Source organism: Pithys albifrons, chromosome 6, assembly GCF_047495875.1.
Source record: "Pithys albifrons albifrons isolate INPA30051 chromosome 6, PitAlb_v1, whole genome shotgun sequence".
Classification (NCBI taxonomy): domain Eukaryota; kingdom Metazoa; phylum Chordata; class Aves; order Passeriformes; family Thamnophilidae; genus Pithys; species Pithys albifrons.
Genome location: NC_092463.1, coordinates 11,811,048 through 11,836,673, shown reverse-complemented (window position 1 = coordinate 11,836,673; position 25,626 = coordinate 11,811,048).

Sequence of the window (25,626 nt, the reverse complement as noted above, 5' to 3'; positions counted from 1 at the left end):
TCCTTCACATTATTGCAAAATACAGACTAAGTACATCCTTGATGATATTCCCTGGGGGTCCACGAGGTCACCCCCAGGATTAAACGCTGCCTGACCTTTTGCATACAGAGCACAGAAGCACTGTATTTTGACGCCTACTATGCCTTCAGAGATGTTGATCCATTCCAGTAAAAACAGATCTTGTGCCTCATGGGAAGAGCTTTGATGAAGCAACTCTGTTATTACCTTGTCCAGAGACTTTCCAGGACCACACTGTGTCCTTCTGGCAGTAGACAAAATAGATAGAGCTATCACTCAAGGGCAGCCTTCAGGAATGGCTACATCTTCCATGGTTTATAAAACATGTTTTGATGCATTAAATAAAGAAAACACATCCAGAGCTTTGTGCTGGGAATAGGTAGAGTGGTAGGCCACGTGAAAAGCAGCTGGGACAGTGGTTAGGGCAGAGGATTAGTCAGCTGCTCTTTTTAGTCTTCTTGACACTACTGACTTGTCCTGAGATTTGAAGACTTTTATGGTAAAATCTATAAATTAGAGTACTTCTGAATAGCCTCTCTTCATCTGTGCAGACTGCAGCAGTTTATCATGTCAAAACACTTTTACAGGCTCAGATAAAAGCTGCTAACTATTAACAGCTGTAGTGACCAGCCAATGCCTTTTTACCTCTTTTTGAACATGTGCCCAAAGACTGTTTGATGAAGATGTGTTCTACACCTGTAAAGAGACAAATTTCTGTGTAGACACTGGAGCCTGGTAAGGCCAGACAACATGAAAAACGAAATGAAGTCTACTGATGGCTGCAGCTCCTCTGACTGAATCCTTTATTGCAGCTGCTTGGACAGACCCCTCCCTGTGTTTTTGCTGTAGCCATTATTCCTGACTTGGCATCTAGAAGTCAGCCTTGGCTTCCAACCTGAAAAAAAAAAAAAGCAGATAGTTAGTCTAACACACACTAGCCTCCCTTAAGCTTGCGGGGTATTGTGCATGTGATAAAGGGTTGAATAAAACAGTGGCAAAAGTCTGCTATCTTCCAAGGCTCAGAAAAATAAACCACAAAGACAATTCAACAAAGTCCTCTTTGTTCCTGAATAGAATCAACAAAATGAAAGGAATCTGGGAGAAGAGAGAAGGCAAGAAAGAGGTCTGCTGCAGGGAGCAAGTAGAGACAGAATCACTTTTTGCCGGTTCCTCTGACAGAGCAAGTGCATGATTATCACATGAGCCTCTCAAAGACTGAAATTAAAGGGGCTGACTCGGCTGTCGCATCGCTTAAGCTGCACTGAGGTCAAAGGAGTTTGGGCTAACTGAGGTCAACCACACACAACCTGGGAAGTAGGGGTCTCTTTTTCAGAGCAACAATTGCTCAGGTTGATAAAAATAGATACCTAGAGCCCATGATGGCTTACAAAGCTGTCCCTTTACACCAGATTCCCACAAAGTATATAATCAATAGTGCTACGAAAAGAACACAACCACAATGAAGGCAGTCAGGTGGTCACTAGAAACAAGTGTAAAGGGCAAAACACAAAAAAATAAGTCACCATTTATGCTACCTGCTAAAAGACCAAGGGAAAAAATACTAAGTCTGAAATACTGTCAGACAAGTATGATAAAATCCAAATGCAAACAGGTGTCAATGGCATGGCCATAGGGGAGCCTGCTATTTGCAGGTCTCCACATGTCTTCTGTATATTATTTTGTGAATCATGTCCCCAACAGAGACTTCTTGCAGATTTTCAGTGATGCCAGGGCTACTGCTAAGTGTCTCTGTGCTAAAAATAGTACCTATTCTCTCCCATGCCCTCTGTCCCCTTTCAGCTTTCACTTCACATGATTCAACTCCAAGAGAGGGGCACTGACCTCGTCTCACCAGGTATATCAAACATCTCCACAGCTTTTATGAACCTTTTGATGAGAGTGGAAAAAGGAGAAATGTACATATCAACTGTGTAGTCATGTGCTGGATGGGTCTGGATACATCCTGAGATTCATGTTTAAAAGCAAAACCGATATATATCTGCCTTGGTATGCAAGCACAGAAAAGCACCTTTTGTTTCTGTGTGGTTTTGGATTTTTATCCTGAAGACTCCAGTAGCATTTGGACTAGGTCCACAGAAAAATCTACTAATTTTGTCATAGACACAGAACTATATCATGTTTTGCATGATCATCACTTCTGCATATAGCCATGCTCAGGGTGCTAGTGGGCTTGTTGCTCCATGACATGGATTAAGTGCGTGCCTCTGCCCAACAAATTCATAATCACCTTTGAATCCTGATTTGTGAATCAGGATTTTCCATCTTTATGTTATTTGTTGCAACACGCCGAATTTTTAAAATACTTTTTGCAAATTCTGTGTCCCCTTCATTCCTCAAGCCTTAACACTGGGGCTTCCTGGTAAATGAACCAGATTTACTGTGACACCAACAGAGTGAACAGAGACAGGTTTTCAAGCATCGCTCTGTCACACCTATTTGTGGACAGGAAACTTGCTAAAACAAATCCTGAGAGCAAGACAAAGAGGGCAAACTGCATGACCCGCAGGGGATCTTCACAGATGTGCTCAAGCTGATAGTGCAGGAAGAACCTGAGAAAACAAGTCCTTGGGTAAGCTCAGTTCTTCTTTACAACCTGACTGTTAATAACTATGAGTTTACCTGTCCTTGAGGAAAGAGTCTCTATTGTGGCCTATCGAACCGAGGAATTCCCGATGTCCTCAGAGAAGTCTGGGTCAGAAGTTAAACTGATAACTCCAAATGCACTATCTGTGTTTCATCATTTGGCAGATTTTAGACTAGAAGTGCTGTTCAGTGTCCAGGGCTTTAAGAGCAGAGAACTGCAGGTCTGTTTTCATTTCTGTTCTTTTAATCCAATTCTACTGCACATTTTCTGCTCTGTTGCAAGATCTGAGACACAGCGCTGGTGCTGTGCCCCCTAGGTCAGAATCACCTTACAGAAGAATATGCCAATGTTGATAAGGGCTGCGTGTATGTCTTCAGGCCAGGTGAAGGACAACTGTCTCCACTGCTGCTACCTTGCAGGATCCTCGAGGAAACAACTCAGAGTGAACTGCCAAAGCCAGCAACTTCAACGCTAGTGAAGGGAATGGGTAAATCCTCAGACCGTGGAATTCAGGCTTTCTGACATAGCTGGAATGTAGATTGAGAAGAGGATGAGAAGCAGGCACTCCAGTCATGTGCATCCTGGCCAAGGTGGGGGGCTTGTGCTTAGGGACCTGGTAGTGTTCACTCTTGACCTGATGTACACTGAGAAGGCTGTGATCTACCAAGCAGTAGGACTCTCTCTTGAGCATGGTTTTGTCTATAAGGAAGTTTATTCTTGTATCTCCAAAGTGATGGAAAGGGATGCCAATTTCTCTTTCTGTGTGTTGTCACCAACTCCTCAACTCAGCATGTCTTGCTGGTAACTTATCCATCCATTACAATAAAACATCCTTGGTCTTTCACACCATGTTAAAGAAAATAACCAACAGAGTACTTAAACCAGGCTTGGTTTGACTGCAGATTTCAATTGAGTTCAGCAGTAAAAGGAAACTCTAGTAGTATTACTTCCCCACAGCTAGCCTTGCTCAATGCTTAGTGTTAGGATAAATTATGTTCTTCAGTGTGTAGGATGAAATAAGAGTTGCTATCACAGCAGGATGAATTTGTCAAATATTACTTATATTAGGCAGCAAACCTTTCCTTGCATGGAAGGGAAAATTCTGAAAATAGATAACCAAGCTGATCTTGGAGATGTTTCACTTGGGGCCATAATTCATGATCTATGTAGACTTACTTAGTGCAAAGTATATAATTTTCTCTAACAGCCCTTAACAGAGACTTTGACAGAACTATTATTTTCTTCTGCATGATATATAAACAAATTCAGTTCTACAACTTCATTTCCAGTCATCTCTGTTCATTGTTCTCTTATTGCAAGTATTCCTTGGCATGGTTTAAAAACTACTGAAGTATTTAATAGCAGTTTAAAAGTCACAGCTACTACTACTTAGACTAGGCATAAATAGAAGACGACTAAGCAGGTCATTACCTTTACAAGTAAAGCATTTACAGAGAAAGATTTAAGAGAAACAAAATTATAAATTCAACTACTCCATTATTCGCTGTGTTTTAAATCAAAAAGAAGAATGCATTTGCAAAGTTAACTATACTGAATCTAATAAAAATATGAAGGTACTGTTAGAAAGAATTTGCTAGTTGCTTAGAGAGCCCTTTCTGGGGCTGCTTAGGTTTGGATTCTTGGCTCTAACATCCCAAACATGATCAACATTTTGCTTGTAATTCTTTGTCAACAAAAGATGCTAGTTGTGAACAAGAATGTATTTTCCATTCAGATGGAGAAAGGAGAAGGAAAAGTATAAGATGGAATGTCTCTTTTCTCTTGAGATCTATCCAAGATCTCAAAAAATCAACAGAAATCTTTCTCTAGAGTTTAGCACACTCTGGATCACTTCCTTACAAAGCTCATTTTGTGGTCAAGTTCATTCCTCCTTCCCCACTCTGTTGCTCAATTTGCTTTCTGCTGTTAAGATCTTTTTCCCAAATATTAATAAATCTGTAAAATCCTTGGCCTTTAGCTGAGTCTTGCTTCTATGGCACCCTGTTGCACTGTATGCATGACAGAATGGTTGAGGGTTGCTCTGGAAATTACTCATAAAAATTAATTGTCTAGTAATACCACAATTGTCAATATGTGTAGATTGCAGCATTCTCCCTGTGGACTATTGTAGAAGATCATAAAACTTCATTTCCAGGAAAGTTTCAAAACTTTTATTTTCTCCAGATGACCTGTCCCATTTCTCTATTCACTTCCTCTTTTTTTTACCTCATCAGACATGGTAATTTGAAGGCAACTGGCAGCAGATCACGTCAGGCTCCAGGTTTTATACTCTGGTTTCATATCAGTGTCAGCTGAAGTGTTTAAAAGCAGCCAGACTCATAAGCCTAATCCCCAAACTAGTGTTTGTATGTGACCATTTCCCTGTTGTTAGACTTTGGTACCAACAGCTGATTTACAAGTCTGACACTTATGCAGACATATGCTTTGGCATTCTGCAGGCTTCCTGAGACTCCTGCCCTCCAGCACTGCTTGTTGACCACTCCTTCAAACACAGGACACTGATGGATCATCACAATGCACAAACTACTCTAAGGCTGTGAAAACTCTAGTCAAGTCCCCATTGGAGTTTACAGTGGTGCATTTTTTCACTGACAAATTATATTCTCTTGAGACCAGACCTTTTACAGGTACTTACCATTTCTTATGAAGCTTTTAACTGGGAAAGGTTCTCATGTCTAGGGTGAAATACAGCAAAGAGCATGAATACTGCCACACCTCCTAGATAATCATGCTATGATAAGTCATTGACTGGTGGCAGATGAGTCCAGATTTCAAATTTCTGTTCTACAAGATGTCTGACTGTCAGAATCCTGTATTCCAGGCAAGCTTTCTGGCCACCAAAATATCAAGTTATTCTGAAGAACAGCTTCCTCTGTACTTCCTGTTGGATCTGTTTCACTTTGTATAAATAATTAAACATTCATTGGAACAAGGGCTTGAACTTAGACTGCCCATTGGACTATTGCATTTGTCCTTCCCCAGACCAGTGAATACGTAACTATTTGTACGAACTCAGGAAGCTGCAGAGCAACAGAGGTAGCTGAGAGGATCCCAAAAACTCAATTTAAAAAAAAATACAATTAAAAAAAAAAAAAAGAAATACTCATGGTAAAGTCATTTAGTAGAGTGTGAAACACCTGGTTTTCAGTCCTTGACCTGACTGAGGAAGAACAAGGACTCCTAGCTGTTCTAGGCAAGACTTTGTCAAATCATCTCCAAAGGTGATGCTTCCACCAAATTTTGAAAAGAAATAATATTTAAAAGTCATACTTTTTCCTTTCAAAAGTGTGAAGAAAAATCCTGTAGCTAAATATAGCTAACAAACCCTTTGCATTAGAATGAAAGTATTGAATACCTTTGGCATCATAGCTTGATTCCTAAAGTTTGTGGAACATCTGCCCCAGGCTTGGAGAAGGACCTCACTGTTCCAGCTCCAAGTGGAGTGACTTCTTCTCCTGATACTCTTCCCATCTTTGCTGGCATTTTTCAAATGAAGGTGTAAGTCTATTATTTACAAACTATTTTCACATCACAAGTATGACATTTAGTCCTATTTAGTCATACAGAAAGATAAATAAGAGCAATAGGAAAAATTCAGTAATTAGTGTAACATTACCATAAAAGACCCTATAAAAGGCAAGACAAGAACTGGAAAAATTGAATTCTAATCCTCTCACCTAGCCTCTAGATCATGTTCCATAATAACTTTATTATTTACATGTGGTGGTCAAAAATATTTATTTTCAAGCAACTCTTTGATAAGAAACTTTGATTAAGATCTTTGATTAAGAACTAAAATCCGTGTTTTAGTCAGACTCACCTCTCTATAAGCATTTGATATCAACAAGTTGATAATTTTGTAGATCATGGAAGGTTCTGCTTTTTCTTTAGCATCATATAATCATTCTCATAAGCACTTTCATGAATTCAGTTAAGAGTTAACCAACTAAAATATACAAATATGCAGGAGGTTTTATGAAGAACTACAACTTCAAAAGGAGTTGGTTTAGAAGTCATGACCTTATTTTTTGCAATAACTGATGCATCATGAACTTACGTAATTGGCAGCAGATAACATATCACACTCTCAGTTTTATGTCCTTGGTTTGACAACAGTGTCAGTTGAAGTATTTGCTAACTGCAGAACAAATGGAGCCTCATAGCTGAAAATGTTTTCATTCCAAAACTGTTTGCACCAAAACATCCCCCCTTTATTGTTTTTTTTTTTAACAGTACTAAATTCAGTATCAGAAATGGATAGGGGTACAGTGATAACTTTAGACATCAAAAAATATCTCAGAATACTGTTTATCCTGGCAAAATGAAAATATCTGAGAAAGAGAAGTGTATATTTTTCTAATTAAAGTATCTTCAGAAAGCACAAAAGCACACATTGAAATGGCCTTGAAGCTCTAAATCTTTGTTATCTTTAGAGTAGGAGTCAGTTTTTAAGATAAATGATTGGGAAACAAGTGACCTGGATTTTAAAACACTTTAGCAAGGCAGGTTTAAGTCTACTTTTTCCTTTTCCCAGAGACTGCATTAAACAGCAGCCAAGAGGCAAGGCTAGACTGCTCCTCTATGTCAAAACTGGACACCTGTACCATCCACTTAAAAGGTCAATCCTCTTGAGACACTGTAATCTTCACAAACTACAGCAGAAAATGTATAAAGCAATAAATCATTATACAGAAGGGAGGGATTTAAAACCTTAAAGGAACATTAGTTACTTAAATTCTGAATATCCATTTAAATTCAATGGCAGAGAAGCCCAAATTTAATGAGTCTCTATTTTAGTGATCTAAAGTTTACAAGTGGGATTTGTTTGAGTTTTGGCTCTGAAAGGTGTACTTTGTGGGGTGCAGTTCTCTTTCAAGACACTTCTTTCTCAACATTGAGCATATTGATACATAAAAAATTGAACATAATTCACAACAGTTTACAACATAAGAGGAAGAGAATGGTGGCAATTTTGTTAGTCTAAAGTTTTCTGCTTGATTAAATTACAAATGAATGTTGGGGAAAAATTTATGTGTCATCGGTTTAGTCAAGCATTTGCCATTATTTCTCATCTGAACCTGAATCTAAACAGACCTAAAGAAAACCAGATATGTATAACCTACAATGCACATTACTTGGTAGACATAATTTTTCAGGCAACTTTATTAAAAACATTTGGTATCTGGGTGAGTAAATTGCCATCAATGAAACCCCATGATGTAGCCAAACTAGGAGAAGTTAGACTACTTAGCTAAACCCATAACAGACAAGGAAAAGAAAAAATTATAATGAATAGCAGACTGAAGGACAGAAAATTAAAAACCTGGAAAAAATGAAAAAGATATGCATAAGAAAAAGGGACATCCATTACATAATCATAGAATCATATAATTGTTTAGGTTGGAAAGGGACTTTAAGTCCATTGGCTCCAAGTGCCAAATCTACATGTCTTTTAAATACTTTCAGGAATGATGATTTCACCACTTTCCTGGACACTCTACCCAACTTGGTAGACTGAGAGTGCCCTCAATCCTCTTGTTCAGATCATTGATCAAGTTATTAAACAGGGCTGGCCGGAGCCCTGGGGAACACCACAAGTGACCAGCTGGCAGCTGGATGTGGCACATTCTGCACCACCCTCTGAGCCAGCCAAGGAGACGATGTACCACCCAGTGAACAGTGCCATGAGCAGCCAGTTTCTCCAGGACAGTGCTGTAGGAACTGGTGTCAAAGGCTTCACTAAAGTCCACATAGACATATCCACAGCCTTTTTATCCAGTAATAGAGGGAGATCAGGTCAGTCAAGCAGGACCTTTCTTTCTTAAGCCCATGCTGGCTGGGCCTGGTCCCCTGGCTGTCTGCACATGCCATTTGATGGCATTCCAGAGGTTCTGCTCCATAAACTTCCCCAACATTCCACTTCCATCAGGTGGAAGAAAGGCAAAGAGTTGCAATTTGGACAGAAACAAGAGGGACTCCAATGTTACACAGCAAGAAAACAAAGCCCTTTGGAGCAAAGGTCTGTGTAAACTTCCATATAAATACGGGGTGCACTCCAGAATCATGGGGGAAATTTGGCTTGAAGTGTTGTAAACTGATCAAATCCTTTTCTGCTTCTCTGTGCAGGAACAATTATATTATTTTTTGTTTAGTCTTTTCTTAAAACCTTTCATCATGGATTTTATTCAACTACCATTGTGCTTCACTGCCCTTATCATTACCAATGTTTTCCTGATGTCTGACTCAAATCTCTGTTGTTAATATATAATATTGCATTCAGCACTGGACAATACAAGCTCAAAAAGATCTGGATTGTATCTGCACCAGCATTGTAGTTCATCCTTACTCATTACACTCTGGTTCACACAACAAAACAAACCCATACTCACAGACTTTTAGACAAAACTGAATCAGAAAATGTATTCCAGAAGTGCATATAATGATCTCCAACCAGTACATACATCCAGTTTGAGGGACTAGCCCAGAACTATTCCAAAACCTTAAAGCACACATGATTGTGGATGTTAGGCCCTCAGCACCAACCATTTTACTCTATGGGTCCTGTTTTGCTTTCACCCCGCACTCTTACAAGGCCACACTACTTAACTAAAGTAAATATAGCTGCTGGCAAACAGTCACTGAAGAGCAGCAAAGCTGTGATGAGATAGAGAAACTGGCTTACTAGGAAAAAGGAGGACAGATACACAAAGGCAGCAAAATTTGTTTTATAGGCCCCTGTGACATAGAATAATTATGGTCATGCAGCTGTACTTTCCCTTGGGGTAACCAACACCCTGGGCTGGTCAGCTTGAGGATACAAAGGTAGATGGTGAGAGCTAACAACTGTATTGCCTTTGAGAATGTCAGATTTTAATTTGGTATCTCAGAACATAATCAAGGGTAAGATGTAATCAAGATAAGAAAAAAAATAAATACATAATTTCAGAAGACAATGTACTGGCATGACATCTTTTAAACAATGGAACAGTCTCCCAGACTCTTCCCAGTAATGGTTCCTATTTGTTTGGTGCTTTTATAGCCAGATTGGCTAATGCTACAATACAGCCTGCAGGATATAATCTTGCTTTGGCAAGAGATTGGGCTGGATGATCATTTCCATCTAAGCTTCCTCTCAGTTCAGGCTAGAGTTTTGGAAGCAGGATCTCTTTCTTACTTTGTATTTGTCATATGAAACCATACGTCAGCCAAGGTTCCCAGGTATAACACTTAGCCATGACAAATTCCAGTTAGAGCTCTTGGGATACAATGCTCCTTAGGGATGAACAGACTTCTTCCAATGTTTTGGGGAACCCTCAGAACAAGCATTTGACACTCACAAAATTGAATGCATGTCTGTGAATATGTGAGAAGTCAGAGCCACTCTTCCCTTTAGGTTACCCAAGTTGGCAAGAAGCAACCCAGCATTAGCAGAAACATTGTGCAGCACTGTGAACAGGTGACTGTGCCTGACCTACTAAACAGTGGAATGCTGACACAGTGACACAGCTTCTGAATTCAAGCTGACTTGTACCTTGTCAGTCACCTCTGTTCAGAGGCAGATTTCACCTGCTTTCATAGAAATGTCTTTAATTAATCTCTATGTTAATAAGCAAAAAGGAAAAAAATCCTCAAATAACAAAACAACTTCTCCTTTTTCACTCTTTCATGTGCCTCATCTCTTTAATGCCTGTCATCAGACTGTCAGTACACTGTGGCATGAATCACTGTTATTTAATGTCGAATACAGAATCAAGCAATCAAGCATCCTGACCCAACAAAAGCAGCAGAAACCAGGGGAACTTCACTGCACTCACAGGCAGCACAGTTGAGAGTTTTGCTAGTACTTCGGGAACACAACGCCTGTTAAAATTTCTGTAATGTTGCACCTTCTTCCCTAACAAATATTTTCTTAAAAATATCCCAGTTTAGCCACCCATAAATGGGTCATGTAAGCCTTACGAATAATTTTGAAAAATTACAGCCACATTCTTGAATGAAGAGACCACATTTTTACTTCAGCAATATGGATATAAATTAGAACATCTTCTCTCTTTCTCAAAATAAAGAACAATGCCCTTTACTAGGCTATATATTGCACCCCTTCAACACAAATACATGCACACTAAGACCAAGACCACCAGTTGCAAGTGCAGAATTACTTATTGCCATTTGAAAGATAAATACACACAACAGAGCAAATAAGAAAAAAATCCAAACAAGTTTTAAAATTAAGATTACAGAGCAGAAATAACAGGAGAAGAACTTACACATATTGCTGCCCCAAGCGGATGTGAATTTCAATGGAAAATAACTACCAAATGTTTCCAAAGCCAACCACAAAAAATCAAATAAGACTCAACTTAAATGCAATTTATGCTGAAGATTTTGTTATTATAGAGTCACATATGCATGTAGTATTCATGGTTTTTTCTCAAAAATTAAACTCTTCTGGGCTCAAATTTGTGTAACACCAAAAAAGGGTTTTAAAAAGAGAAATCTCTCTATTCTATGAAACAGTTTCTGGGAACTTTCCTGGAAATCCCAGCAAGACAAGCCAAAGAAAATTATCTATGGGGAATTGTGATTGTTGCAGCAATGTGAGCTTATACTCTGATTGATTTAATTAAACCCTTTGAGTGAATAATGGGATACAAAACAAGGGGCATACTGAAGATGAGTAATCAGTCTGTAACAAGATCTCTCCAGTTATTAACTGTACATTATACAAATGTAAATGCAGATCAGCTGAAAAAGCCCTACCACACTTACATATTATGATTTTTCAATAGAAGCTTTAAAGCAGCATTTGTCAATGGTGTTAATTTTAAATTATATGGCTAGTGACAACACTGTACACCACCCAGGATGTCAGCATGCTGGGAAAATCTCATTTCTCTTTTGAAGTTATATTTCAAAAAGCCAGTCATTTTGAAGGATATTAATGAGTATGGAGTGAGAAAAGAAAACACACAGTGAAGAAGTTAAAACAAAAAAATAGATGTATAAGAGACATATTAAACATCCAGATTCCAAAGCCTGAGTGACTTTTCATTTCTATTTCAATTTAAATGAATAGTAATGTGTGATAATTATACTAGGAAAAGAGAAACTGTTCTCTCATAAGCAATACTGCTGTTTCCAAACAACAACGGCACTGTTAACACATTCATTTGTATTGTACTGTATTAGTAATAGTCAAAATCTGTTATGAACTTGTGGTTATTGAGTGAAGTGCATTGATAGCCCCAGTGAATTCCTTTTGGACAAGCACATAAGGCACTCAGCAACTGTGGCTCTGTGGCCAGTATAAGAATTGGTTTTGAGTAGATCTGCAATTACATTTGGGTGAAGACTGGTCTCCAGTGATCCAGAAGTAGATGTATTACTACCCACAGTTATTGTGGTACAGTTTGGAGAAGTGCCACTTTGGAGAAATGATATTAAATCCTGGGAAGAATGCATAAGAGGAAGAAGTGCAATACTGAGAGATGGAGACTGAGATGCTTCTAAGTTAGAATTGATGTTGATAAACTTTTAAGGAAACACAGCAACACAGATGAAAAGAGATGCACATGCTTTATATTTGTCTCTCCAGTTTCTGATGCACCATTCATAACACCACCATAATTAAGGCATGTCAACTTGGACCAGGACTTCCAACAGTCTTTTTAAAAGTATGTTATCTATCAGTACAGCCTTGAAAATTGGACTTAGTTATACCTGGTGTTTCAGATGACTCAGAGATTCCTGTGACATTTTGGTGTTCAAGTCAAACAGGCCAGCTGAACAAATTTTAATGCACTTAATCTTTCTCACTAGAAAACAACAAACAAACAAACAAAAACCCACCAGACATATTTTAAAGAGGAGAGTTGTATTTGGGGCATTTACAGCACTATCCAGTTACAAATACAACTAATTGTAGGGCAGTTTTACACAGCTCAATTAGAGCAGAAGAGGAAGTAAAAATTTGCAACCCATAGTTCAAATGGGGAGAGGAATGCTGCATCTGAACAGCTCTGTCTTATGTGGAAGGGAGGAACTTTATCCCCAACACTCAACATATCTGAACTGGCAGAAAGCTGCTAGCAACCTCTCAGGACACAAATGCCCAGGCTGAACTCCAAAATTACATTGTTCAGCACTCAAATGGCAAAAATCCACCTAGAATTAAAAAATGGTACATCAAATTAACATGCAGTAAGCAATGAATTTTGCAGTCCTTACTTAGCAAAACAATTTCCTTACATTACCTTTCCCAGAAAGTGAAGGCTGAGACATAACACATGGAGCTAAAATAAACCTCACACAAACATCACTGACATGTACAAGTCAAGTGCTTACTCATCGAATGTGATTCAAACAAATAGCAAGTTATTCGGGGTCAAGGGCAACCATTACATGAGGATTTTTCAGCTATTCAGAGCTGTGAATCAAAGGTAATGTATTGTTAAATTGAATATCTATACAAGACGGCTGTAGTTAGGGAATTTTATGGCAATGAGCACTGTACTGAATATAAATGTAACCTTATTTACCATCTTGTATTATTTTTACAATGTTCATTGGTAAGAAATATACTTATGCAACTTTAATTCTGTCCTAGAAAGCTCTCTATAAGAGAAAAAACTGGACTCCAGAACTTTTCAGAAAAAAAATATTTTCAGTTTCTATAGTTTCCACAGCTGTGAAAATAAGCACTTATTCAACTACAGTGTATATTCATCATATCAGGTCATTTTGGGAAACTTCCATGCAGGTGCTTAACAGATTATGGCTTGATTCCCTAGTGGAAAAAATGATGCATCAAACACCAAATAAATAAACCATTTTTGCACACAGAATACAGGATACATATTTTATAAAGCACTTTGCTGACTGATTATAGTCTAGGAACAAGAAAAAGTTCCAAACACCTTCAAAAGGTGCATTAATTAAATGCTGGTGGCTGCATCACTGCCTTCTATTGCCACATGCTCAAATTTCATCATCTCCTGTCAAAGACCAACTGGCCAAAGTGATGGTGACACCCACTAGTTAAGCAACTTCTGTCCTGATTCCCCAGACAAGCTGCTGCTCCTGAGGGAAAACAAGGCTGCTCAGCGCAGGACCCCTTCCTGTTTCCTCAGCACACGCTTTTCCTTCTTGGTTCTGCCCCTAAAATGGGTTCATATACATGGAGCCTGCTAGACCTAAGCTTGGATGGCTCTTGACAAGAGGTGGATACAAGTCAGATATGGCGATGCACTCTCTGAGCCTTTTCCAATAACAAATGGTGTGAAACAAGGTTGTGTTTTTGCACTGATATTCACAGTCTTCTTCCACATGATGCTCCAAAAAGCCATGGCAGACCTCGATGAAGAAAACAGCATCTACATGCGTTATCATACCGATGGAAGGTGACTGAAGGCCCACACCAAGACCCTGAATCACCTTGTCCATGAGCTGCTTTTTGCTGACGATGCCACCCTCATTGCTCACACAGAAGCAGCTCTGCAGCGCTTAACATCCTGCTTTGCAGAGCCTGTTGAGCTTTTTGGGTTGGAAGTCAGAATGAAGAAGACAGAAATTCTCTACCAACCTGCACCTCAGGAAGTCTTTCATCATCCCCACATCACCATAGGTGAATCAGCTTAAATCAGTCCAGCAGTTCACCTATCTGGGAAGCATCATTTCCTCGGACAGTAAGATTGACAAAGAGATAGACAACAGGCTAGCAAAGGCATACAGAGCCTTCGGAAAACTCCATAAAAGAGTTTGGTGCAATAAACACCTGAAGAAAAGTACAAAGATCAGTGTCTACAAAGCCATTGTACTGTCTACTCTTTTTATATCGGTTTGAATCATGGGTCATCTACCGCCACCACCTGCCCCTCCTTGAACGCTTCAATCAGCGCTGCCTCCGTACAATTCTAAACATCCACTGGACTGATTACATGACTAATGTGTCTGTTCTTGAGCAGGCAGGGGTCACCAGTATCGAGGCCATGCTGATGAGAACGCAGCTGCGCTGGGCAGGGCATGTCTCCAGGAGTCACCACCTCCCGAAGATTGTGCTCTGTGGTGAACTCACCACTGGCTGCCATAAGAGAGGAGCCCTGAAGAAGAGATACAAGGACTCCCTGAAACAACACCTCAGCCTTGGCCATATTGACTACCACCAAGGATCTGCTCCAGCCTCCAATCAGGATTCATGGAGACACATCATTCACAATGCTGCTGCTTCCTTTGAGAATGCACACAGAGTCAGTTTCAAGGAGAAAAGACGATGCAGAAAGAACCGTTCCTCACCAATATTGCCAAAGGACACTTTCCACTGTGCCTTTTGTGACCAGACTTGCCTATCCCATATCGGCCTTTTTATCCCCCAGCACGCTTGCAGCAAGTGTGGGGAGAGCCCTTCCTAAATCTTTATTTGTGAAGCCTAGCCATGATTCCCATTAAATCAGCGAGATCTAGGATCCTCCCCTTCTTGCTTCTTAATTGTCACCATGACAATGTCAACACTACAATCATCAGTACTGAACATGTGCGAGATGTGGCCCAGCTTGTCTCTTGGAGTCATTACCTAGACTGCTTTCAGATGCGCTCTGCATTTGGATTATATTTCTTCAGTTTTATCCACAGCCATAGGGGATGGGAAAGGGGATGGGAACCAGACAGTCCTTGTGGCATAAAGAAAATAGCAACATAATGCCCAGTTCTCATGTTAACAGAAAAAACTGCTTTAAAGGTAAACTTTGAGGCCACTGCTGAAAGAGACAGATGTCAGGAGTGATTGGTGAAATCTCTCTCTGGTATCTCACTCATGAAAGCAGTGTATGCTTTGTCACAACAGCTGGGTCATTGCAAGTCACATGAGGAGTAGCTGAGGGAGCTGGGGTTGTTCAGCCTGGTGTCCTAGTTCAGCAGGAGGGACCAGTTAACCCTGTGGGGGGGTGATCAAAGCTGTGTATTCCACCCCCTCTATTCATTCCCCAAGGTCAATGGGCCATTAGCAGCAGCTGCCCAGGGAGCCATTATCACCTTCACACCCAGTCTGAGGGGGGCGGAGCTGCTAATGGGCCATCAACAGCTCAACACCCCCTGGCTCCCAGAGTTAATCACCCATTGTGTGAGTCCCCGCGCAGGGGGAGGGACTGAGAGCTCCCTGAGGGTACATAAGTGGTGGGTAAGAAGACCTCGGGAACCTCTCGTCGGATCCAGAGCAGCAGCAGGACCTTGACAGGAGGATATCCCCACTCTCGCCCAGACCACAGCCCTCGCCTGCACCAACAGGTTTTTCTTTTCCTTTTGCTCTGGACTTGGGGGAACCACAGGGGTCTCAGCACAAGGGCAAACAAACCCCCTTGGGTTTGTGCCCCAGGACACTGGGTTGTACTGCTGGGGTTTTGTGAGTTGAAAGCAATTTCCCTTGTGTGTCAGTGTTGTTATTGTAATATTATTATTAAATTTTAGGTCTGACTTACAATCTCTCTCGTGGTGAGTTCATTTCCCCTGCTGGTTCACCTTTAAACCAGCACACCTGGAGAACAGGAGGCTCAGGGGAGACCTTATTGCTCTCTACAACTACCTGAAAGGAGGCTGTAGCAAGGTGGGGGTCAGCCTCTTCTCCCAGGCCACTAAAATGGTTTCCAGTTGTGTCAAGGGAGGTTCAACTTGGACATCAGGAAAACTTACTTCACTGAAAGGGTTGTCAAGCATTGAAATGGACTTCCAAGGGAAGTGGTGGAGTCACCATCCCTGGGGGTGTTCAGGAAATTACTGGACATGGCACTTAGTTGCTATGATTTAGTTGACAAGGTGGTGATCGGTCAAAGGTCAGACTCAATGACCTTGCAGGTCTTTTCCAACCACATTGATTCTGTGATTCTGTGACCTGTATATAGGAAAATGTTACAGCTGAGTTAAACATGGGGAAATATTCCCAATAATGGAAATCTTAACTTTTAATATTGTGGCACTTTTAGTATCATGTTACACCCTTAGTGTTAATTTGGTCTAAGAGTAACTGTTTCATAAGCACCGTTAAGCAGAGCCTTTGGAATTCTTTCAAAATATGTTTACAGTAGCTAAAGATAGATCAAATTTTAAAGGTACATTTCTAATTACATTCTGGCAGTACCTTAGCTGGGAACACTACCAGCACTATTTTCATAGCAAAAGCTGTGTCAGTTTACATCAGCTAAGGTTATCTACTGTCTGCTGATTATCATGATCAAACTACAATACAAGAATATGGTCAGCAGACATGACAGAGAACACTGGAGTGCAAAAATTGCGAATAAACTTATGAAATCTGTGAGTGTACAGAACAGGACTGGGGTATTTCACTGGAAGAACTAAATGACTTCAAGGACCGAAGCAGCACAAACAAGATGAAATCCAGAACCGCCTAGCTCAAATTCATGAAGCTGGCAGCAAAAAATATCACAATAAACTGGGCACTTGCCAGCTGCACGTGGAGGATAAAACTCAAGATGGTTCAGTCACACTCAGGCTTAGCATGAGGCCCTAAAGAGAGGCAGCAATGGTAAACAAGTACAATTCAAAAACACATTTGGTATTTCCAGCAGTGAGGGATGTGTTGGTCATACATCACTGGAATACTGTGTAAAATTTAGGTCACTCCTTTCAAGGACAGACACAGCTGTGCTCCATATGGGGGAGATCCACAGCCACAGCCCTGTCACACAGCCCCTGAGCATGTGCCTAGGCTCCCATGTTTGTGTCTGGGAAATCCCATGCCATGCACTGCATGAGCAGGAAATCCACCCTGTGGGAAACGTGAATGACACAGATGGCCAGTGAGTGCACAATCCGTCTGATGCTCTTCAGGCACACCGGGCTCCCCATCATGGGTTGACTTTGTGTTGTATTGGCTGATACAACAAGAGAGGATCCAGAACTACTGCACACAAACTGTTCATTTGTCCTTTGGGTTTCAGGTAGTCCAAGCCATATTGTACAGCAGTGCTCAAATAACACAGCGCACGTAGGGAACACCCAGCATGTCCCCAGCATGCCACACTCCTTGCCCAGGTGTTCAGCTGTCAAGCTGTATCTGTGTTTGTCTGTGACTTCCAGATGTCAACCAGACTGATGAGAATGATTGTGCTGAACAAGTGACTGTATGCTGTGCCAAACTGCTAATGCAAGGAAAAGGAGGGTAGAGCCATCTCTTGTTCTCCAATTAATTTCTTCCTATACAGTGCAGGAAAATAGACTTGACATGAAACAGGTCCAGAAAATTGCTTGTAGAAGGATCAGAGAAATGGAAAATCCATCTCATGAGAACAGACCGTGAACATATCTGAATAAACAGGTGCAGACTGATGTGAGTCTCAGTTCGCCTCATACTGTCCCAGAATCCACGTGGTCTGAATTAGCTCAGTGCTAATGAAGTCTCCAGCAGAACTCCAGCTCAGGCTTAGCATTACACTGCCATAGCCCTACAGGCACCAGGAGAGGGCCAATTTGCATCCCAACTCACTCAGATTGTTAGCACAGAGCCTGAATCTGCCTGTCCCTATCAGCGCCAAACTCCCCACAAGAGTTTGGCTTGTTAGTCCCAGGAGAGCAGTACCCAAGGGGGTAGGGCAGCCCTCAATGAACTTACAGGTCTTTTACAATTGAAATGATTCTTTAACTCACAGAGAAAGGGGAGGCAGGAAAACTGCCTCAACAAAGAGACAACATTGGCACATGAACAAATGGTGTAAATCTGTCATTGATACGTTTAAGCTGAAAATATGAATAATTCTATCCATTATGGCAGCAAGACAGTGGAAGAGCTCTAACAAGTAATGGGGAGAAGATGTACCTAATTTTGAGGTGATGCTTAATGTTTCTGAACAGATGTCTGTAACACAGAGGTGTTTGAAACACTCCTAGATGCCCCATAAGACCCCAACACAAAAATCTCTATTAGCTGTGAACTGCAAACTGAAATCCAATTGAAATCAGAAATTTAATTAAAAAGCTGCACTTCTGAGCCAGCTGCTGGCAGGCCTTACACTGGTAAAAAGCGGCAGCTGCTTCATTGGCAGTGCGATATCAATGACTGTAGGAAAGGCCAAGGAGCAGGCACAGGCCACAACTGCCCGAGGACCATCACAGTTTGAAGAGGATATTTGTAAAAAAAGGCTTCAGAGACTTTTGTCTATGCTTTAATTTATATTTTGCTGCCGTCTTCCCTTTTTTTTTTTTTTGGCTCACTGTGAGCATAGTGCCAATTAAAATTAGTTAAGAAAGAAAATGTCAGGTTTTCCAAATACAACATAATTGTTCTTTAAAAAAATGTCCCCTCATTACCAGAGTAATGTAAATCCGGGGTCTGTTTGCAATACATGTGCATTTCAGAGCCCTTTCCCCTTTCTACAAGTGAACTTAGATCACTTTGATCCATTTTATTTGCATGTGTATGTCAGTATATGATTCCTATTTAAGGAAGGGTTTATTAATACCTTTTCTAAAAGGCAGCATTTTCTTGTTTAATAAATTCAGACTTTGTTTCAGGCAAGATTGTGCAGCAAGAGGTTAGTGCTGTCACAAAATGAATTTTATTTAAATGTCCAAAATAAAAGTATAGTTGGATTCCAGGAAATGGATTTGCACATATGTTAATATTCAGAGGCAATTTGTGGGCCTTAAATTTAGATTCACAGTAGAGAGTGGACCACTCCAGGTACCCAGAATTATTCACACATTGAAAAGAGTGAATTGGAATCCAAAATTTAATATCTAAGTTTAAAGTAACCATGAAACTTTGGTTGGGTTTTTTTCTGCTAAAGCTTCAGGTAGAAGTGGTGTGCCCTCAGAAATGATCAGTTGTGTCACATAGATATGCTTGTCACAGTTTTTCCCTGTGAAGAGACTGTATTGCTTAGTCTAAGAATAATTTTAAAATCACAGAAAGTGAGAATGGTTGAGTAGTTAAAAATAAAAAGTCATAGGAGGACACTCTGTTAGGCATAAACATTTAGACCCTTGGAATCAACATGAGCTATTGAGTTAACCTAAACATTTTCAGTCAGATTCCGATCCCAGTGAATATAAAATGATTTGCAGCGATAACTAATGTTTCTGCTTTTATTTCTGTTTTCCTGATAATGGGTATCAGATATAACATTGAGAGACTACTTTGTAAACAAAGTGGAAAATTAATCATTTTCAAAGGAACACTTTATTCACAGTAGGCTGTGTAGGGAATTAAGCCTAAGTAAATAAAGGATGAAGGTAAATAAGAACATACAGAGAAAGCAAAAATAAGAAAATGCCAGTTAAAAATTAATGGGTATATGATGAAAGCAAAATAGACCGCTTACGAGGAAAATTCAACAACTGAGTAAAATGCTGAGTAATTTCATCTGTGCGTTAAATTATTTGCAATTTCCTGAAAAAAATAAAAAATAGAACAGAAGTTCAGGCCCTTGTTATGCCAAAGATCTTTTCTTCATCCAAGAGCAGAGGAGGTGGAAGGTTTACACAATTTTATGTCAATTAAAATATTCCATATAAACAACACATAATTGTCCAAACTAACTGACTTCCACTTCCAGTTCTTTCTGGGCAAAGTCTGAGAAAGTAATACTGAATTGCAATATAAAATAAGCAAATTTCATCTATTTTGGAACAAGTGAAGAATTGCATGCAGTTCAGATATATCAAAATCTTTCTATCTGGCTGCAGAGGCCTATTATTAGGATGTGTTAAACCTGTCCAGAAACTTCTTTCTACTATTGATAAACAATCCACACATTAAATTAGGAGATTAAGACTTGTGTTCCTTCCAGTTCTTATGTATGTTTGTCATTTATCCAAAACACATCGCCAAACCTCGACCACAGAAATAGTAAAAATAAATACCAAAGGTCTGGGAAGAGAAATCCTGAGGTCACAAAGAGAAGGTAACTTCAAGGGAGTATCCTGGAAATTAAGTCTTATAAATCATCATGGGCTGAAAGAAACAAATTCAGCAATTGCATAATGCCATTTTACAGGGCTAAAAATAATAAGTGTCGTGGGGTGAATGCCAGGAAAAAAAATCACTGGAAAACTTCACAAACATTTCTGTTCAAAGAAAAGGCTTAAAGCAAGAAAGTTATTTGATGACAGCCTCAGTGCACAGCAATGGTGCCTTCCAGCCTCCTGTTGGACATGCCACTGGCTTCAAATGGGTCAGTCATGCTTACAGCAATCATGTACACAAAACCAGACTCCATTGTGTTCAGAATATACATTTTAGTGGTGTTGGGGATAAAAGGTCAGTAGAATAATCATCTCTGTTCTGTATTCAAAGAAGGCTGATACTTCTGCCTTTCTGGGTAGAGTAAATTCCTCCATTCCTGTTAAAGTGTTTGCTCCTCCGTTCTACAGCTTATTCAAAACCATTACACCACTGCTGGGTAAAACCATTATATTGAAGAAAATGAGGGTCACCTTGAAGAAGATTATCTCATACATGATCCCTAAAGATTTTTCTTGAATAAATGTCTTTTTCAAATGCTATTTTTTCTGCCTTCCCCTCTGAGTCTTTAGAGATTGAAAATCCAAACGCCTGTATCAGTTCAGGCAGGGCACATGCAATCACCTTAAAACCTGAGAATCATTAAATAATATTATTTTAAAATCCTTGATATTTTACAGCACTTGCTAAGGAAAGTGAGATGATGCAAACTGGACCCTGAGTCTTCAGATCTCCTTTTGTCTGTTTTTGTGCTGCATGGCTTGAGCAAAATCACAATCACAAGGAAGGTGCCAGGACTTTTGCTGCTGATTGCTCATGGCTTTCACCGCATAAACCTCGGGGCTCTGAGAACCAGCCTGTGACGACTGCCAGGCAGCAGTGAGATCCTCACCTTGACAAGTGATGTCAAAGAAGTGGCATTCCCTTTGCCCTAGCAGAGCCTGGAGACAGTCTTTCTACTCAAAAGTACCCTCTTAACATTTTGAGAAAATACCCTTGTGATGCTGCCTTTTAAAAGATGAAAAAACTAACCTGAGTTATCAGCTTGCTTTGCTCATCTCTCTAAACAGTGTTAGTGCAGTGAATTTTTATGTCATACCCTGAAACATATTCTGTTATAAAAGCACTGCACATGATGAATTTTGTTACAATCTTTTTCCAGGAGATTTAAATACAAGAAAATTGCATCTCATCCTCATCTACATCATACCTGAAACCAGTATGAACAAAGACAATGGAAGAAGTATTTTCTCTTTTCTGCCAAGGACTTAATCTGTATTCATTGTGTATAAAGTCGCCACTTAAGTATAACACTATGGGGTTCCACTTCTGGAGCAGACTGTTGTCTTTGCTGCAGAGCAAACCATTCAGATGACTGTCATTATACCGTGCTACCAGGGGGTCCAGCCTGAGCTCTTGAGCCACAGCAGCTTTCAAGCAGTTTGCTTGATGGGTAGCAGGGATGTGCTTGGCACGGAGGTTTATGGATAATCTGATTTCCTACTGATGGAAGTGTGTTAGCAGCTGCTACTGAAGTTGACATTGCTGGCTCTCCCCAGAAGCCGGCTGTGCACCCCATCTCAGCTACATCGCCCAGCAGGACCCTGTGACAGCCACTGTCATCTCCTGTACACATCTCCTATGCTCTTCCACTACACAAAAGGGAAAAACTACACATATTTGCAGTGAAGCTTGTTCAGGATATTTCAGCTCTTAGCGCATTCTCACTATGCAGTTCCACTCAGAGACAGACTGACAATATTGCTAAGGCGGTCTGATGGCATGGTCCTGTTAGCCCTGCCTTGGCTGCAGGCTGTGGCCATTTCTTTTGTGCCTCCCCTGCATCACAAGTGATCATTTCATTTTGTCGTTAGCAGGTTTAGGGAACTAACCTGTAAGAAAATAACTCTTTTTTTCTAAGCCAAGCGTCTCTGCTTCCACAGTCCCCAAAGCAGATCACCACAGGTCACTGCAGGATCACCCAAGACACAGTGCAAACAGGAGTGCAGAAGGATTAACGGGATGGAAAGTTGCACTTTGTCATTCATGAAGTTGCATTGGAAGTTATGCTATTATGCACTATTTTAGGGGTCCCAAAGCAAACCCAGTCACCAAAATCATCTGGGTTTAAAATCAGAATTCTGTAATCCAGAACTTTTTGGTTCTCTAGTTTCTACCCCAGCCCTATGGGCTGTTGGCACAACAGGGGCACTAAGGAGCAGCCACCTAGAGCCGGGTGCAGAAACACATTAACACTTCAGGGGAAATGTACAATTGGTCACTTAGCAAAGCCTTGGTAAGTGACTCACAAACTCAAGAAAATGCTGGTTTCCACTTTCTCAGGGTGAGACCTGAGCATTGCACTAACAGACCTGTGGCTGTGGAATCGGTCCTCCCTCCAAATTAAATAAGTCTTTCCCAATTCAACCCAGAGTCAGCAAGAGGTGAGGGAGAAAAGAACTAAAAATTTTCATTGCAGGAACCTCTTTGTCATATATGACACACTTGTCATGACTTCGAAGGTGAGAGTGCCAGGGTCGGGCAGGAGATTCAAAGTCCGTGTCTGACAAATCCGCAGCAGAGCACCTTTTTTTCTTTCAGTACTCAAAGTTACTCCAAGCATTGGCTAGGTGCTTAGCTTTCATTTTTTTTCTGAGTCATATATATATTTTATTTAAAAAAAAATAATAAAAAAGAAAAAGGCAGCCAAAGGGAGGAAAAGACAAACAGGTGTCATCTAAAAGTGATGAAAGATTAAGAGAGAGGTAGATCCAGAGACAGCCAGACCCATGCAAAGACTCCAGCTTATGGTAACCTTTTTCCAGAGGTCACACTACAAGTAAACAACTGCAAATGGAGATTATCCACCTCCAATTTCAGCAATATAACATTTACCCACTTCCTACAAATACTAGGCAGGTGAATAATTTACCACTGCATCTCTCTTCAGTCACCGGGTAGCCACTTACATGGGTAGAAATTGTCCAGCTCTTATTTCAAGAAAGTATTTTCCATTTCCTTCACTTAAAGTTCTAACACATTAATGACATGTAGCTTAAATGACATGAGAGGTAGAACTCTTCCAAAATACATTTCAGTTCCTGTCAGAAAGTACTGCGTGCCTTTGTGCAGGAAATTATAAAATAGAAAATAAACATGTAAATATACCATTTCAACACATCCTCTACATCAAAGCAGGCCTGATGGTTTTAATTTCAGCTTTTTGAGGTTTTGTTTTTATAAGTTGTTGGATTTATTTTGTAGCTCCTGTTTATGAAAATAACTAAAGATTATAAATTACATTTATCAAATGAAGAAAAACTACAGCTATAAAGTTCTCAGAAAAAAGGAAATAATGTGAACCATGGATGTGCACTTGTGCATGGACACACACACACACAAACATATATTTTTAAGCTAGTGACTGCTGAACCACAGACCACATGAAGAAGAGTAAAAACCACCCATAACCAGATGTGCCACTGTAAATCCCATATTTTAGGATATATTCTGAAATCCTCAGTGCTCAGGAAGGCAGAAGTTCCCACACTACTAGTGTCAGTGATATGGATTCCTAGAAAGACCAAATACCTTCACATTTCTAAAAATAATCCAAGCTCCAGCTGGGAGGCACAGCCCTTGTCAAGTAGAGAGGGGGGTTACCAGAGTTGAAAGCACATTATTTTGAAAACCATCCAGCATAACACAGATGTGAGAACAACAATGGCAGGTCACTTCAAACCTTCCGAGAACCAAAGGGCTGCAGAAGTAATTCCACCCTTTCCCACAGAGTTAGTACCTGAGTGCTTTACCTCAACTGAACACATCAGTGCATGGCTCATAGGTCCACACAGAACCATCCTTTGTATCCCTGTGAAACAGCAGCCTCAGGTTACACCTGATTTTTCCTATGGCAGGAAAGCGTAGCAGTGCGCAGCCAGAGCAAAATGCTTCAGTTCTCTGCTCTATCCACAGCTGAATAGGAAACCCCAGTTCAGGGGGTTCCTTCAAGCTATAAAAGTGAAGCAAGGCTGTTTCCAGGGAATGGAGAAAAAGTCATTTCCAAAGTCCCTGTCCAGCCACAAATACAATATATAAGACCAAACAGCTTTTTTACCTCAGAATATCTCTCACTGGTCTAGTAGAGCAAAGTTTGTTGATATGCAGGGTTGCAAACCCATCTGTTTACTCAGGCTTTTGTCTGTCAGCATAGTTTGAAGAGGTCGCTTTGAGAAATCAATTTTTTTTTCCTGGGGGTTTCTTTAGAGCTACCACAATTTGCTATTGCGTCTGTTTAGAGGTTTTAATTTGTGGTTTTCAAGATTGCATAACTGCACAGAGAGGTGGTGAGAGGCCCACATGAATAGTTCAAAATAAGTTTGACAATATAGTAAATATCTGCTCAGTAATTTTCCCTGGACTGAGCACCATGGAATGCCAAAGAAGTTATTAATTAATCTAGTGTATGAATGTAGCTTTATGAGGGCTGGGACATACATTTCCACTCAGATGCTAAAATGCTGAATTACCTTCACTTGCTGTTGACACCAGCTCAAGACAATGCACTGGAGGGCTGCAAATCAGGCATCTAACTAGATTGCTCTAAACCAGCCTATTCGGAACTAGATAAAATAAAAATAAAATGAGATTTTAATTTTGCCTTTTATTCAGAGTTCTCGTAATAAGTTACATAAAAATGAAGCAAGCTGCCTAGACTCCCAGGAGGAGGCTCAGCATCCATTTTTCCATTTCGCAGATGTTAGACGGGAGGCACAGACAGGCACGGTCACTTTTGGAGAAGGATGGGTTGCACCAGGGGGAGTTGCAGGGCCTCAGGGTCTTGGGGATCTGCAGCCAGAGACCTGGCACTGGCCACAGGCAGAAACGGGGCACTCATGACCCATGAGCACATTGAATGCTTGAGTTGCATGTCCCACAGTCAGCGTAGCAGGCACTTGGGTGAGTGGCAGTTGCAGCAGCAGCTCAGGGATGCATGAGCTGCATTTGCATAGCA